Below are 18560 nucleotides of genomic sequence, written 5' to 3'. Positions count from 1 at the left end.
TAAAAGTGTTTTCAACTGAAGTCCCCATATAAATGCAGATTCATTACAATGTCAGATTAATAAAAACAATTTGAATCCAGTGGAAGAATCAAATTATTTATACATGCTGATGTGTAGTGTTGACAAAATCTTCCCCTCCATTGGAAACATTTGCCCCGCCAATGCTGAAATATGAGGGTCGGGATTCTCTCAGTCCTGGGCCGGAGAATTCCCGCAAAGGGGCCACGCCGCCCCGACGCCGGAACGAGATTCTCCGCAGAGCGGAGAATCGGCGCCATTGGCGCTGGTGTGATTGGTCCGCCGCTTCTCCAGCCTGGATGGGCCGAGCGGCCGTAAGAAAAGCACCGAGTCCCGCCAGCGCCGCTCTAACCTGCTCTGGGCTGGTGGGACCTCGGCGTTGAAGGGTCGGGTGGCGGCCTGTGGGGTGAGAGGGGCGTCTGCCCCCAGAGGGGGCCTCCGATGTGACCTGACCCGCGATCGGGGCCCATCGATCGGCGGGCCAGCCTCTGTGGCCCCTGTAGTCCTGCGCTATGTTGCGTCGGGGCCGGCGCATTGAAGGAGGCCACTGCACATGTGAGGATCCCGCGGCGCACAGTTCACGCCGGTGTCGGCAGCTGGAGCGGCGCTGGTGTGCTCCAGTGACGTGCTGGCCCCCTGTAGGGGCCAGAATTAGTCCTGGGAGCGGCCTGTTCACGCCGTCGTAAAATGTGACAGCGTTTATGACGGCCTGGACACTCTGCCGCAGCATTGGAGAATCCCGCCCGAGATCCTGAACATCAGCTGTCTTGAACTGAACAATCACGAGTGCAAATAAGGGGCCAAGATACTTGATGGAGTTACTCCAAACTGTTTTACAATCGATCCTTTGCGCCGTTATGAAACTTTCACCACTTTGCCGGGGATTGTGGCGTGAGAAAAGAGAGTAGTTAACTAAACTCTGGACAATTAAGATAAACATGCACCTGAACCTTTTCAATATCTTATGACCCAGAGATGTAAATTAACCCAAATCAAAACAGCAACTGGATAAGACAACAGACAATGCAACATTAAACCAATGATACCGACAGAACTTATCTTGTTGCCCATTCAACCTTGCACTATCTTGAAGAAACATTATCCTGCACATCCAACTCCTCCATTTTTTTCTAAATGCTTTAAGCACCTTTGCCAAAGTAAAGGACCTTCCAGCATTTTGGCCAATCTTGGAGAAGTCAAACAAGAAAATAATCATGAGGATGCTGTTTCGGTAACAGTGCACCACACAGTAAATTAAGACCAAGGTGAGGCCATTAAAGTACACCTAATAGAAACTACAATGGACGTCAGTAATCAGCTTCACTGATAAAACAATGATGAGTGGAGCAATTGGATTTTAATATCCTATAAAGTTCTAGGTGAGCGATTACACGGAAGCCATGACTGTAAGAAAACACAATGTTAATATTACCTACTATAATACAACTCCAACTCCTCAAAGGGACTCCCACGCCAGCCCACACACAGGCTGGGGTATTTATGTCCTCTGGGGATCGTTGGTTTAAAGGTATAGCTCCACCCATTCTGGGTTTATCATATTCAGGTGAGACCTCAGGGACTCTGGTGTTGCAGACCCCATTGCGTCCAGTTTGGTTATGACATAACCCTTTAAAGAATATAATTTGGAAGAATAGAGGGTCAAACCCTGCAATGTGTGGACCGTGTATGAAGGAAGTACTTGGCAGAACCCAAACATGCAGCTCTCCAAAACCTTATGTTCTTATATTCGGGGATATGGTGTACGGGCCGGAGAGTGGAGCTGAGTCCACAAAGATCAGCTATGATCTCATTAAATGGCGGAGCAGGCTCGAGGGGCCAGATGGCCTACTCCTGTTCCTAAATCTTATGTTCTTATTTTAACAACAACCTTAAAAACAGCAGGAAAGTAGTTGAGGCAATTGAGAAAATAAATTTGGTGATAGTACTGTGAAGATTGTAGAAAGGCTTGTGTTACGATAGCATCATCCTCAGGATCTCCTTAGCACTTCGCAGTCAATGAAGTCCTTTTGAATTGTCAGTCTTGTTGTCGGAAAAGCAACAATCAATTTTTACACAGCAAGATCCCACCAAAAACAATGACCAGATAGTTTGTTAGTTGATTTTGATTGAGGGAAAAATTATCAAAACACTGTGAAGGTTTCTCCTGGTCATCTTTGAAATAATGCAGTGGCATCTCTGACATGCAGCCGAGAGGGCAGGCAATGCCTCGGTTCAGCATTCCATCCAAATGCTGTGCAGCACTCCCTCAATAGTTCACTGGAATGTCAGCTTGAATTTGTACTCAAAGATTCTGGACTGTGGCTTGAACCAAAAACCTTCCAAGAATGCTGTCAACTGAACCACGGTGGGAAAAACTAAAGGAAAGAATCGACTCTCACAAACTTCTACAGATGTGCCAGAGAGAGAATCCTATCCGGCTGCATCACTGCCTAGTATGGCAGCTGCTCAGTCCAAGATCGCAACTAATTGCAGAGTGTGATGAACTCAGCCTAACGCATCACACAAGCTTGCCACCCGCACATTGATTCTGTATATGCCCCCCGCTGCCTCAGGAAGGCAGACAGCATTACCAGAGACCCCTCCCACCTAGGCATTGCCTTCTTCCAGACCCGTCCATCAGGCGGAAGGTACAGAAGTCTGAAGACCCGCACATCCAGACATAGGAGCAGTTTCTTCCCCACAGCTACAAGACTCCTCAACAACTCCCCCTCGGACTGATCTGTTATCTGTAAGAACACTATTCACCACACCCTGTGCTGCTCTTGCTCATGTATTTGCTTTGTTTTGGCCCCTTGTTCCGCACTGTAACCAATCACTGTTTGTCAATGTACCATTTGTCAATGTACTCTGTTGATTATTCTTTTTGTCTACTATGTACGTACTGTATACGTTCCCTTGGCCGCAGATAAATAGTTTTCAATGTACTTTGGTACATGTGACAATAAAAATCAAATCAAAGACTGATTGTGGCAGATGCAGAAAGAATATTGTGGCCAGAATTTTAAGGGACTGTCCCGGCCTGGTATCAAATTTTAGGGTTGTTGCTGCAGGGACTGAAAATTTGCCAGCAATTGTGGGGCAATCAGAGCCGGCAGGGATGTGGTTCTCAGTGACACTTTGGATAATCCTAAAAATCCAGTCCTGTATGCTTAAAACCCTAAATGTGTTCTAAATATAGGTAGACGGTGGGTTACTGTGGTGAATGCATTACAGCAACCATTCACCACTGTATTACATTACATTACATTGTACTATGCTGATGCCCTTGTGGGCTCACCTATGGACCATTGTATTACATTACAGTACATTGTATCATGTTGGTGCCCTTGTGGGCTCCGCCCCTGGCTCCGCCCCCTCAGGGAGGTATATAGATCTGCTGCCTGCAGGCGGCTCTCAGTGCAGAGCAGTCGCAGGCAGGCACAGTTCTAGCTGATTAAAACCACTGTTCACTTCAACTCTCCGTCTCGTGTGAATTGATGGTTGCATCAATTTAATCAGCTATAACATTGCAATGGAAGCAAACCTCAAACCTGATCGACCGGAACTTGACCCATAGGCCGCTGAAGCCAAAGGGATTTTTTTTGCACTGGCTCCGCTGTTCTGAGGCCTACCTCGCTGCCTCCTCCTCACACTCCGTCACCGAGGAACAGCAACTGAGCCTCCTCCACGCCTGGGTGAGCCATAGAATCACCGTGCAGATCGAGGAAGCGGCCACGTAAGCAGACGCGGTCGCGATCCTAAAAGGGCAATACGTGAGGCCGGTGAACGAAGTGTTCGCGCGGCATCTCCTCACCACTCGCCGCCAACACCCCGCGGAATTATTGGAGGAATACCTACGCGATCTGAAAGTACTCGGGCGAAACTGCAACTACCAGGATGTCACGGCCTCACAGCACATGGAATTCGCCATCCGGGACGCCTATGTGGCTGGAGTCCGGTCAGACAGCAACTGCTCGAAAAGGGTGCCCATGACCTAGAAGAGATGGTAAAACTATCCACCTCCTTAGAAGTAGCTTTTCAGAGCCTCAACGCTTTCCCCTCCGACCACGCGACCCCCTTGTGGACACCCGACCAGAGGGTGTCCCAGGCCTGTGCCGTGCGGCTGCCTGCCCAACCCGGGGGGCTGCCCTGCTATTTCTGCGGTCAGCACCAGCACCCCAGGCAGCGTTGTCCGGCTCGGAACACGACCTGTAGCGACTGCAGCAAGAAAGGACACTTTGTCAAAGTGCGCCTGGCCAGATCCAAAATCTCTAAATCACAGGCCCGACTTTCAGACTCACCAGCCCGCAGACCCCGCAGCGTGGCTGCGTGCCTACCGGCACCGCCCCCTCCGGACGTGTCATCTGCCTCGTGCTGTCCGTGGGGGCAGCCATCTTCGACTCTACCAACACATGCGACTCATGGGGGCCGCTATCTTGGCCGCCATCTCCCACATGGCCCGCCATGTGTGACTCATGGGGGCCGCCATCTTCATCGCCGCCCAACGCGTGTGACCGACGGGGGCCCCCATCTTGGCCGCCATCTTCATCGCCGTCCGACACGTGTGACTGACGGGGGCAGCCATCTTGGGACCACCTCACCACCTCCACCCACACCGGCTACCCGCAACTCGGCGCGGTCACCCTCGACCAGTCACGCCCCAAGTACCTCAGGAACTCGATGATGACCGTCCGGGTCAATGGGCACGAAACGCCCTGCCTGTTTGACTCTGGGAGCAAAGAGAGTTTCGTACATCCAGACACGGTAAGGCGCTGTTCTCTCCAAATTTTCCCCGCATCACAAACAATCTCCCTCGGTTCCGGATCGCATTCAGTGAAGATCCGGGGGTACTGTGTCGTGAACCTCACGATACAAGGCGCCGAGTACGCCAATTTTAAACTATATGTCCTCCCCGATCTCTGCGCTCCTCTCCTGTTGGGACTGGACTTCCAGTGCAACCTCAGGAGCCTGACCCTGAAGTTCGGCGGGCCCCTACCCCCTCTCACCTTATGTAGCCTCGCGACCCTAAAGGTCAACCCGACCCCATTCTTCGCAAACCTCACCGCCGACTATAAACCTGTCGCCACCAGCAGGCGGTACAGTATCCAGCACAGGACTTTTATCAAGTCCAAGGTCCAGCGGCTCTTGAGGGAGGGGATCATCGAGGCCAGTAATAGCCCCTGGAGAGCCCAGGTGGTGCTCGTCAGGACTGGGAGAAGAACCGGATGGTTGTAGACTACAGCCAAACCATAAACCCTCTCGATGCATACCCCCTCCCTCGGATAGCGGACATGGTGAATCAGATTGCACACTACTGGGTGTTCTCCACGGTAGATCTGAAGTCCGCATACCACCAGCTCCCAATCCGCCCGGAGATCGCCACTACGCGGCCTTTGAGGCAGAGGCCGCCTCTTCCATTTCCTCCGGGTCCCCTTCAGCGTCACCAACGGGGTCTCGGTCTTCCAAAGAACGATGGACCGAATGGTGGACCAGTACGGGCTGCGGGCCACATTTCCGTACTTGGACAATGTCACCATCTGCGGCCATGATCAATAGGATCACGACGCCAACCTTCAGAAGTTTCTCCAAACCGCCCAAGCCCTCAATCTCACCTATAACAAGGAGAAATGCGTTTTCCGCACAACCCGATTGGCCATCCTCGGCTATGTCATGGAAAACGGAGTCCTAGGGCCCGACCCTGACCATACGCACTCCCTCCTGCAACTCCCCCTCCCCCACTGCCCCAAGGCCCTGAAAAGATGCCTCGGGTTCTTTTCGTATTATGCCCAGTGGGTCCCCAACTATGCGGACAAAGCCCGCCCACTGATCAAAGCCACCATCTTCCCACTGACGCCAGGCCTTCAGCCGCATCAAGGCAGATATTGCCAAAGCCGCGATGAGCGCGGTGGACGAGTCCATCCCCTTCCAGGTGGAGAGCGACGCGTCAGAGGTCGCCCTCGCCGCTACCCTCAATCAGGCAGGCAGGCCCGTAGCCTTTTTCTCCCGTACCCTCAACGTCTCCGAGATTCGACACTCCTCAGTCGAAAAAGAAGCACAAGCCATTGTGGAAGCTGTGCGGCATTGGAGGCATTACCTCGCTGGTAGGAGGTTCACCCTCGTCACCGACCAACAGTCGGTAGCCTTCATGTTCGACAATACACAGCGGGGCAAGATCAAGAATGGTAAAATCTTGAGGTGGAGGATCGAACGCTCCACCTATAATTACGATATTGTATATTGTCCGGGGAAGCTCAATGAGCCCGCAGGTGCCCTGTCCCGTGGCACATGCGCCAGCGCGCAAGATGACCGACTACGTGATATCCACAACGTATTTTCTCAACGTCTTTGACGAGAACTCCCGCTTCCCCTTTGCCATCCCATGCCCCGACATGACCGCAGCCACCGTCATTAAAGCCCTGCATAGTATCTTCACCTTGTTTGGTTTCCCCACTTACATCCACAGTGACCGGGGCTCCTCGTTTATGAGCGACGAACTGTACCTGCTCGGTAAGGGCATCGCCTTGAGCAGGACTACCAGTTACAGCCCCCGGGGAAACGAACAGGTGGAGAGGGAGAACGCGACAGTATGGAAAGCCGTCCTCCTGGCCCTGTGGTTGAGGAATCTCCCAGTTTCCCGCTGGCAGGAGGTCCTCCCCGATGCACTCCACTCCATTAGGTCCCTCCTTTGCACTGCCACGAACGAGACCCCTCATGACCGCCTATTTGTTTTCCCCATGAAATCCACCTCCGGGGTCTCGCTTCCGTCCTGGCTGATGACACCGAGGCCTATACACCTCCGAAAACACGTGAGGAGCCATAAGTCCAACCCCCTGGTCGAGAGGGTTCAGCTCCTTCACGCCAACCCCCAGTATGCCTACGTGATGCACCACGATGGCAGTCAAGATACAGTCTCCCTCCAGGACCTGAAACCCGCAGGCTCCCCTACGACCATCACCTACTCCCCCCCCCCACCCTACACCGAACATCGCCCCCGCCCCTGCATGGCCTACACCTCCCCCCCCCCCCTCCTACACCCCCTCCCCCCATCGCCGACCTGGGGTGAAGCTCCAGAAGACATGCTCCCAGAGTCAACACCCGTGCCCGCAGCGACACGTTCAACACCCGTGCCCGCAGCGACGAGTTCAACACCCGTGCCCACAGCGAAACCAGAGCTCAGGCGATCGCAGCGAACGATCAAGGTGCCGGACAGACTCAACCTGTGAGCCACTTCACCCCCGCTGGACTTCAAATTTTTAACAGGGGGTGAATGTGGTGAATGGATTACGGCAACCATTCACCACTGTATTACATTACATTACATTGTACTATGCTGATGCCATTGTGGGCTCCCCTATGGACCATTGTATTACATTACATTACATTGTATCATGTTGGTGCCCTTGTGGGCTCCGCCCCTGGCTCCTCCCCCTCGGGGGAGGTATATAGACCTCCTGCCTGCAGGCAGCTCTCAGTGCAGAGCAGTCGCAGGCAGGCACATTTCTAGCTGATTAAAACCACTGTTCACTTCAACTCTTCATGTGAATTGATGGTCGCATCAATTAGTGTGACAAGTTCAGGATGTAATGATGTTTTCCCCTTGACATACAAACTGTGGGGCCGATTCTCTATCACATTGCACCCTTTGGAAATCCTTCTTGTCGCTAGAATTGTGGGAAACCCGTATGGGAAAGTTAAGGGTCTGGGCAACTTACAACTCTCTTGAGACAGGTCGGCTGGGATTCTCCGAAATCCCGGCCAAGTGTTGACGCCAGCATCAACACACCGCGGTGCGAGCGGCTCCGGCGTCAATGGGCCTCCAGGCCCAGGCATTCACCCCTTCCTAGGGAGCTGGTGCAGCGCCGGAGTGCTGTCCGCTGCTCCGCCGCTCGAAGGCCGGCGCGCCACAGCCGGCACGGGTCCGCGAATGCGCGCCACGGCCAGCGAGGGTCTGCGCATGCGCGTGGGTTGCCATCTCCGCGCCGGCCCGCGGGCAATATGGCGGAGCCTCACAGGGGCCCAGCGCGGAGGAACATAGGCCCGCCCCCCGGAATTAGCCCGCCCACCGATCGGTAGGCCCCAATCGTGGGCCTGGCCACGGTGGATGCCCCCCACTGGAGTCGGATCCCCCCCGCCCCCACAACGATGGCGCCCGCAGCCAGAACTCTGAGGTCCTGCTGGGTACGACCATACGTAACCCACGCTGGCGGGACTCGGCGGACACTCGGCCTGTCGAGGCGCAGAGAATCGCCGGGGGAGCCGCTTTCAACGGCCCCCGACCGGCGCGGCAATGACCCCGCGGGTGCAATTGTCCGGAGAATCAGGGGCCCGGCGTCGAAGCGGCATGGCACATTTCTCGCCCCCTGGCCCTCCCCTGCCGATTCTCCGACCCGGCGCGTCATCTGAATGAAGGTGCAGTGGATCCTCACTTCTCGGCTCTGCTCCGCCATTCCATAAGATCATGGCTGATATGAATGTAGAATTTACAGTGCAGAAGGAGGCCATTTGTCCCATCGAGTCTGCACCGGCCCTTGGAAAGAGCACCCTACCCAAGCCCACACCCCCACCCTCCCCGTAACCCCATCCAACCTTTTTGAACAAAAAGGGCAATTCAGCATCGCCAATCCACCCAACCTGCACATCTTTGGACTGTGGGAGGAAATCGGAGCACCCGGAGGAAACCCACGCACACACGGGGAGAATGTGCAGACTCCGCACAGACATTGACCCAAGCAGGGATTCGAACCTGAGAGCCTGGCGCTGTGAAGCAACTGTGTTAACCACTCTGCTACCGTGCTGCCCCAAATATAACTATAAATTATAATTATAAATTCAACTCCAAAGACCTGCCTATCCCCGATAACCTTTCACCTCCCCCTCCCTTGTATGTGAACATATGAGTATACTTGAGGTTTAATCACTGTTATAATGGAGGGAATGCAGGTACTGTGTGACTGACCTACATGTTCCAAAATTGGATGAGGCAAATCAGTCCGGGTATTCTCTTTTGATGGCTGATCGAAGACTCATGCTGCGGATGGGGTTGTAAGGTTTGCTATGCCCTCTGAGGTAATTTAGCCCAGAAGCTGCTTGAACAAATGGCTGGAGGACCTGACACTTACGTAACCAAGCCTTACAGGGAGGCAACACTTTAGGCAAAGAGTGAAAGAAATGGAGCAGCAAAGACAATAAATAAAGTAAGACAACCTGTGGCGAGCCAACGATGGACATTCACCCACATCCTCCAGTATCTTATAACTCAGAGATGTAAATAAATCCAAATCAGAGTTAGAACTGGATAAAAAAGCATGTCTGGCACAAATAACTTGGAATGCAACACAAAACCCTCGACAGTAATAGAACTTCTCTTGTTATTCATTGAGCCTTTCATGTCATAAAGAGACAATATCCATTCAGCAGGCCCATTTCATCCTCAAAACAGCTTAAAGTGTCCTCTCTGGTGGTCTGGATCTCCTTGCACATTGAATGGTCTTGCAAGCATCAAATGGCAAAAGACGAATGTTGAATGTGCAATGCAGAAGGATGCCATTCAGCCCAACGAGGTTCCACCGACCCTTGGAAAAACTACCCTCCCGAGGCCCATGCCCCGACCTTATCTCGGTAACCTAGTGACCCCTCCTAATCTTTTGGACACGACGCGGAAATTTAGCATGGCCAATCCACTTAACCTGCACATCTTTGGACTGTGGGAGGAAACCGGAGAAAACCCACGCAGACACGGGGGGGAAAGTACAAACCCCACACAGACAGTCACCCGAGGCGGGAATTGAACCCAGGTCCCTGTTGCGCTAAAGCAGCATTGCTAACCACTGTGCCACCGTTCCGCCCCTAATGCAATTTAGATGGAAATGATTCAGCTGAATGTAGAAATAGCACATAGAATCTTATATTCCCAACAGGGATGAGAAAGAACATAGAACATACAGTGCAGAAGGAGGCTATTCGGCCCATCGAGTCTGCACCGACCCACTTAAGCCCTCACTTTCACCCTATCCCCGTAACCCAATAACCCCTCCTCAACTTTTTGGTCACTAAGGGCAATTTATCATGGCAAAACCACCTAACCTGCACATCTTTGGACTGTGGGAGGAAATCGGAGCACCTGGAGGAAACCCACGCAGACACGGGGAGAACATGCAGACTCTGTGCAGACAGTGACCCAGTGGGGAATCGAACCAGGGACCCTGCCGCTGTGAAGCCACAGTGATATCCGCTTGGGCTACCATGCTGCCGCCATCCTAAACCCCTGTTCCCTTAATTCCTCCCAGTGTCTATATGTGTGTGTAATTCACTGATCAGTGTGCTTTTTGAAAAGGGAGAGGTGTGTTTCTTAACCCCTGAGTGTGTGGACAATTTGAGTAACCAGTAGTGTTCTTTTTGTGTGTTTGAGTAAGAAGGGTTATTTATTCAGATGTTCACCCTGAAAATCTAATGCCATGTCACATTATCAAGCTCACTGACGCACATGCAAACACACTTGAGAAAGTGCACGAGTGTTGCTGCCCTTTCTGCTGCTGCTGTTTCTGCAGTTGGTACGTCCTGCACATTACGATCAAAAGGGAGACCAACATGGCTGCCTTACCATGTGATTGTTCACAATTCCACTTTCCTAAATATAGTGCTTCAGTGGATAAGCCAAAGCCTGGGCTATTGTTTTCAGACATCCACCCTGGGTGACAATCACTGTCCTGGTTTTACAGTGACCCATTCAGGTCAGGAAACATCTTTTGGGTGGTTTCAGGAGATGACTCATAACAGTTCTTCGTCCGGAATGTGTCCTTATGTCCTTGCGAGGCAGTGTGGTAGTTTGAATCGACAGACCAAGTCAGGTGACTCTCAGTGGCCAACCTTTGCAGCAGGGAAGGTAGTATAGTGGTCCAGAGCCCCAGGGCAATGCGCTCGGGGAACCAAATTTGTATCTCACCATGGCAGATGGTGAAACTTGTATTCAATAAAAAGAAAATCTGGAATTAAAAGTCTAATGATGGCCATGAAACCATTGTCAAATACGTCATGAGAATGTCACTTTAAGAAATGTGTGGTTGCTCATATTACTGCAGTGATGTCAGAGTGTGGGTGGAGCTGGGCTGTCTGTCAGCTTTTTGCTTTCGTTTTAGGCTGTTTGCTGCAGGGTGTGTTTTAGTTTCGTTTTCAGTGTTGGAGCTGAAGCCAGACCAAGCAGGTGTACTGCTGTTCTCTCTGCAATCCAAAGACTATCTCTTGATCATTTGGTGAATTCAGATTTATAAATGTTCTCAGTAGTGAATGTAAACCTAATGTGCTTCTGTTGAAAGATGTTTCTTCTGTCTTCTGGATGTTGTTTGGGAAGTTATTAAGCATTAGAACATAGAACATAGAACAATACAGCGCAGTACAGGCCCTTCGGCCCACGATGTTGCACCGAAACAAAAGCCATCTAACCTACACGATACCATTATCATCCATATGTTTATCCAATAAACTTTTAAATGCCCTCAATGTTGGCGAGTTCACTACTGTAGCAGGTAGGGCATTCCACGGCCTCACTACTCTTTGCGTAAAGAACCTACCTCTGACCTCTGTCCTATATCTATTAACCCTCAGTTTAAAGTTATGTCCCCTCGTGCCAGCCATTTCCATCCGCGGGAGAAGGCTCTCACTGTCCACCCTATCCAACCCCCTAATCATTTTGTATGCCTCTATTAAGTCTCCTCTTAACCTTCTTCTCTCCAACGAAAACAACCTCAAGTCCATCAGCCTTTCCTCATAAGACTTTCCCTCCATACCAGGCAACATCCTGGTAAATCTCCTCTGCACCCGCTCCAAAGCCTCCACGTCCTTCCTATAATGCGGTGACCAGAACTGTACGCAATACTCCAAATGCGGCCGAACCAGAGTTCTGTACAGCTGCAACATGACCTCCTGACTCCGGAACTCAATCCCTCTACCAATAAAGGCCAACACTCCAGAGGCCTTCTTCACCACCCTATCAACCTGGGTGGCAACTTTCAGGGATCTATGTACATGGACACCTAAATCCCTCTGCTCATCCACACTTTCAAGAACTTTTCCATTAGCCAAATATTCCACATTCCTGTTATTCCTTCCAAAGTGAATCACCTCACACTTCTCGACATTAAACTCCATTTGCCACCTCTCAGCCCAGCTCTGCAGCTTATCTATATCCCTCTGTAACCTGCTACTTCCTTCCACACTATCGACAACACCACCGACTTTAGTATCATCTGCAAATTTACTCACCCACCCTTCTGCGCCTTCCTCTAGGTCATTGATAAAAATGACAAACAGCAACGGCCCCAGAACAGATCCTTGTGGTACTCCACTTGTGACTGAACTCCATTCTGAACATTTCCCATCAACCACCACCCTCTGTCTTCTTTCAGCTAGCCAATTTCTGATCCACATCTCTAAATCACCCTCAATCCCCAGCCTCCGTATTTTCTGTAATAGCCTACCGTGGGGAACCTTATCAAACGCTTTGCTGAAATCCATATACACCACATCAACTGCTCTACCCTTGTCTACCTGTTCAGTCACCTTCTCAAAGAACTCGATAAGGTTTGTGAGGCATGACCTACCCTTCACAAAGCCATGCTGACTATCCCTGATCATATTATTCCTATCCAGATGATTATAAATCTTGTCTCTTATAATCCCCTCCAAGACTTTACCCACTACAGACGTGAGGCTCACCGGTCTATAGTTGCCGGGGTTGTCTCTGCTCCCCTTTTTGAACAAAGGGACCACATTTGCTATCCTCCAGTCCTCTGGCACTATTCCTGTAGCCAATGATGACATAAAAATCAAACCAATGGTCCAGCAATCTCTTCCCTGGCCTCCCAGAGAATCCTAGGATAAATCCCATCAGGTCCCGGGGACTTATCTATTTTCAGCCTGTCCAGAATTGCCAACACCTCTTCCCTACGTACCTCAATGCCATCTAATCTATTTACCTGGAGCTCAGCATTCTCCTCCACAACATTATCTTTTTCCTGAGTGAATACTGACGAAAAATATTCATTTAGTATCTCGCCTATCTCTTCAGACTCTACACACAACTTCCCATCCCTGTCCTTGACTGGTCCTACTCTTTCCCTAGTCATTCGCTTATTCCTGACATACCTATAGAAAGCTTTTTGGTTTTCCTTGATCCTTCCTGCCAAATACTTCTCATGTCCCCTCCTTGCTCGTCTTAGCTCTCTCTTTAGATCCTTCCTCGCTACCTTGTAACTATCCATCGCTCCAACTGAAACTTCACACCTCATCTTCACATAGGCCTCCTTCTTCCTCTTAACAAGAGATTCCACTTCTTTGGTAAACCACGGTTCCCTCGCTCGGCACCTTCCTCCCTGCCTGACCGGTACATACTTATCAAGAACACGCAGTAGCTGATCCTTGAACAAGCTCCACTTATCCAGTGTGTCCAACACTTGCAGCCTACTTCTCCACGTTATCCCCCCCAAGTCACGTCTAATGGCATCATAATTTCCCTTCCCCCAGCTATAACTCTTGCCCTGCGGTGTATACTTATCCCTTTCCATCCTTAACGTAAACGTCACCGAATTGTGGTCACTGTCCCCAAAGTGCTCACCTACCTCCAAATCCAACACCTGGCCTGGTTCATTACCCAAAACCAAATCCAATGTGGCCTCGCCTCTTGTTGGCCTGTCAACAAACTGTGTCAGGAAACCCTCCTGCACACACTGTACAAAAAACGACCCATCTAATGTACTCGAACTATATCTTTTCCAGTCAATATTTGGAAAGTTAAAGTCTCCCATAATAACTACACTGTTACTTTCGCTCTTATCCAGGATCATCCTCGCCATCCTTTCCTCTACATCCCTAGAACTATTTGGAGGCCTATAGAAGACTCCCAACAGTGTAACCTCTCCTTTCATGTTTCTAACCTCAGCCCATACTACCTCGGAAGATGAGTCCCCATCTAGCATCCTCTCCGCCACCGTAATACTGCTCTTGACTAGCAGCGCCACACCTCCCCCTCTTTTGCCTCCTTCTCTGAGCTTACTAAAACACCTAAACCCCGGAACCTGCAACATCCATTCCTGTCCCTGCTCTATCCATGTCTCCGAAATGGCCACAACATCGAAGTCCCAGGTACCAACCCATGCTGCCAGTTCCCCTACCTTATTTCGTATACTCCTGTCATTGAAGTAGACACACTTCAAACCACCTACCTGAACACTGGCCCCCTCCTGCGACGTCAAATCTGAGCTCCTGACCTCTATACTCTCATTCTCCCTTACCCTAAAACTACAATCCAGGTTCCCATGCCCCTGCTGCATTAGTTTAAACCCCCCCAAAGAGCACTAACAAATCTCCCCCCCAGGATATTTGTGCCCCGCAGGTTCAGATGTAGACCATCCTGTCTGTAGAGGTCCCATCTTCCCCAGAAAGAGCCCCAGTTATCCAGAAATCTGAATCCCTCCCGCCTGCACCATCCCTGTAGCCACATGTTTAATTGCTCTCTCTAAATTACTTAGTGTTGTAGTCTTTGGGGGTTGTATTTGAATTGATGGTTGCTAAGATGCTCATTGTATGTTTCAAAAAGGTTAACTTGATTTCATAGAATAAACATTGTTTTGCTTTTAAAATTACTTTTCCATTTCTGCTGTACCACACCTGTAGAGTGGGCCGTGTACTCCCCATACCACAATCTATTAAAAGTTGTGGGTCCGGTGAACTCCATGATACACTTTGGGGTTCTCTAAGCCCTGGCCCATAACAAATGTCATAAAATTCCATCTGGTCCACTGATGTCCTTTCGGGAAGTGAATCTGCTGTCCTCACCTGGTCAGGCCTCCATCTGGCTCCAGATCCACAGAAATGTGGTTGACTCTTAAATGCCCTCTGAAATAGCCATCGACCACTCAGATCAAGGGTAATTAAGGATGGGCAATAAATGTTGCCCAAGCCAGCGACACCCAAGTCCTGTAAATGAATTTAAAGTAAGTTTAATACCACTTTGAAAAGAAAAATCCATTTCTGAAGATTTCACACTAACTATAGTTTATGTTTCAAAACTTAACAGTAGAGCATGCCTTTACTGGGCATGACACTGACAATATGTATAACTAGGTTGACATTTCAGTGGGGTATTGAGGGTGCGCTAAACTGTTAGCGGTGCCATCTATCAGATGAGATGCTAAACCAAGGCCCGACCTGCCCTCTCAGGCAGTTGTAAACAGATCACGTGGCACTATTTTGAATGAAAAGCAGATTACTTCTCCCCAGGGTCCTGGCCAATCTTTATCCCTCCACCAACTTGACTTACAAATAAACAATCTGTTTGTTATCACATTTCTGTTTGTGATTCCTTGCAATGTACAAATTGGATGTGGTGTTTCCTACATGATAACACTAACTACAATTCAAAATTACCTCATGGGCTGCAGAACAGTTTGGGAACGCTTAAGGTTGTGACACCCATCTTCGTTAGTGTTACAAATTGCATTAACTTCAAAAGGATTCTGGCATATTTTGTATTGGTCAAAATGGTTGTACCTCTGATGCATGAATTGAGAAAATCAATATTTGTGTTGAATATTATAACTATATGCTACCAACATATTTAGCTTAATTAACATCACTATTTCTACGGAAATAAAAATACACTTCTAATGGTATAACTTGTGCCAAGATATTCAGTAATACTACAGGAAACTCTTAATTTAGAGTTAAATTACAATCCTTTGAAAATTCCATGGGGTGACAGTGGTCATGTCCTGAGGGAATGGGCAGTTAACTAATCTGCTGCACGTTATGATAAAGATGTACCTACACCCTTACTGTACTTTATTACAAGGAATGCAAGCAAAACTGTAACTCGATAGGGGAGCATACATGACAAAAATAATTTATAACGTAACAAAAACCCCCAAAACAACAGAACATCTTGTTGCTCCATTAAACTTTGCATTTGCCTGAAGGAATATTATCTCACACGCTACCCACCCAACCTATCTTCTTCAAATCTTAATGTCATTGACGGATCCCTTTTTTACATGAAGGGATACATTTCTACAAGTCAAATAGCAAACTAATCTCTTTGGATATTGCTCAGGTAGATTTGCATCATGCAAAAGTGTGGCCAATGAAAGATTCCCGATTGCTAGTGAACTGTAGCCCGGTGAAGAAACTTTATGACAATCAAGGTAGAAACAAAAACAAATAAATTGAACCTTGCAGAAAATACATGTTCAAAGACTGGCCTCTTTTGTTGAGAAGTCCTGTAAAGAGCTTATAGTTTACAACTCAGCCAAAGTCCAAAGGTGTGAAAGTGATGGCAAGATAAGTAAGGAGGTGGTGATCAGTTGACGCCATCTTGGAGCTTTAAGAGCCTGGAAATGCTTGGAAGAAAACCAAATAGAGGGATTTTTTAAATGTTAAGTTCTAGTGAAGAATGAATTGGAGTTTAAACCAAAGAATCTGGAATGGGACCTGATTTCGACATGGCCTGAATAATATCAACAATGTTTGGCCGAAATTAGTTACAATTCTCTTTTCCCATCGGAAGCGTACCTTTGCCAGCAGGTTTCCCGGCGGCATGGAGTGGCTATAATCGAAAATCCCATTGACAAGTGGCCAGAGTATAGCATCCTGCCACCAGTAAAGGGCTTGTCACCATGGAACATGTGGCTGGTGGACCGGAGAATCCCACCCTTAAATCTCAGCTACCTTGGTCCCAAAATTTATTGTCTTGTCTTGTCATTCTAGCCATTGCTTTCTGGTTAAGTAACTTTTTAGGAGAGAGACCAGAGGAGCTGAGGTTGTTTACCTTCAAGAGGTTATAAGGGGGGGATTTAATAGAGACGAGGAAAATCATGAAAGGTTTTGAGTGAATAAGGAGAAATTGTTTCAGGCTGGGCAGCTCCAGCAATTGCAGGAGAGAGGGACAGGAGGGGGAGCATAAATTGGAGAGTATCCTCAGCCCACTGTGGTTATCGGACATTCCTCCTCTTCTGAACTTCCTCTATCAGAACTACCAATGGGAATCTGTGACCCCTCTCCCTTGCTCCCTGCGCAATCCTGCAATGTAGCACATTGTACCAGCCAGAGCATAAAACACCTTCAGTGGAAGTGTGTGCACGGAGCCCACATATACGGCTCCACGGGAATTGCAATTTAAACAATACTTAAGTATTGGGATAGCGCACGGTTTATTCCAGCCGCACAGACCCCAGAATCCCAACACAAGGGGCCAAATCTTTGGCCTTTGACTGCTGATTAAGTTATAGCCACCAGGTTTGAAAGTTGAACACAATAACTGTTTATTTATAACAAGATCAAAGTTGAAATATGCAATAACTGTAATGAAATAGGGGCCAGCTAATCTATTACTCCCCCCTTTTATCATCCCACCCTCTACCCAAACACATACAAGCCATAAACACACAAAGGGGCAAAATGATAGGGATTAAAATGTAAAAAGAGAGATGAGTGTCTTTGTTTCTGATATTGAAGTCATTCTAGCCCGCCAACCTCCCAGGACATGGAGTGTTTGAAACCACCAGTTGGATTGCTAACAAGGATCTTCTGGCAGGAACATTCAGTCAGAGCTCCCCGGCTATAGGCTCTCTCTCTCTCTTGGAAGTGACTTTCACTTTTATTAACCTTTACTCAAAATACCAGCCTCAGGCTTGTTTGGTTCTTATTTGTTTCCACCTCCAACAGAATGACCAACAGCTTGTCTGAGATAAACGGAGTATCAGAATGCAGCTTCCATGAGATCTTGGTAACCTTTCAGGGAGAGAAAGTCAAAGAGTTCTCTCCAGCTCTGTCTCCAGGCATTAATCACTCACCGGCTGTGCAGAGAGAAAGGTCTTTTTTTCGGGTCTTTAGACAGAGGTTATCAGGTGAGAAACCGAGATCAGGGGCGAAATTCTCCGTAATCAGCGCGATGTCCGCCGACCGGCGCCAAAAATGGCGCGAATCATTCCGGCATCGCGCCGCCCCAAAGGAGCGGAATCCTCCACCCCTTGAGCAGCCGAGCCCTAACCTTGAGGGGCTAGGCCCACGCCGGACTGATTTCCGCCCCGCCAGCTGGCGGGAAAGGCCTTTGGTGCCCCGCCAGCTGGCGCGGAAATGACATTGTCGGGCGGCGCATGCGCGGGAGCGTCATCGGCTGCTCACGGCATCCCTGCGCATGCACGGTGGAGACCGTGGTGAAGGCGGAAGGAAAAGAGTGCCCCCACGGCACAGGCCCGCCCGCGGATCATTGGGCCCCGATCGCGGGCCAGACCACCGTGGGTGCATCCCCCAGGGCCAGATCGCCCCGCGCCCCCCCCAGGACCCCGGAGCCCACCCGTGCTGCCTTGTCCCGCCGGTAAGAGAGGTGGTTTAATCCACACCGGTGGGACAGGCATTCTAGCAGCGAGACTTCGGCCCATCCAGGCCAGAGAATCACCGGGGGGGGGGGGGGAGCCCGCCAACCGGCGTGGCGCGATTCCCGCCCCCGCCGAATATCCGGTGCCGGGGAATTCGGCAACTGGCGGGGGCGGGAT

Source organism: Scyliorhinus torazame, chromosome 17 (genome assembly GCF_047496885.1).
Source record: "Scyliorhinus torazame isolate Kashiwa2021f chromosome 17, sScyTor2.1, whole genome shotgun sequence".
Classification (NCBI taxonomy): domain Eukaryota; kingdom Metazoa; phylum Chordata; class Chondrichthyes; order Carcharhiniformes; family Scyliorhinidae; genus Scyliorhinus; species Scyliorhinus torazame.
The sequence above is the reverse complement of the archived record's forward strand: the minus strand, read 5'-3'. Positions refer to the sequence as shown.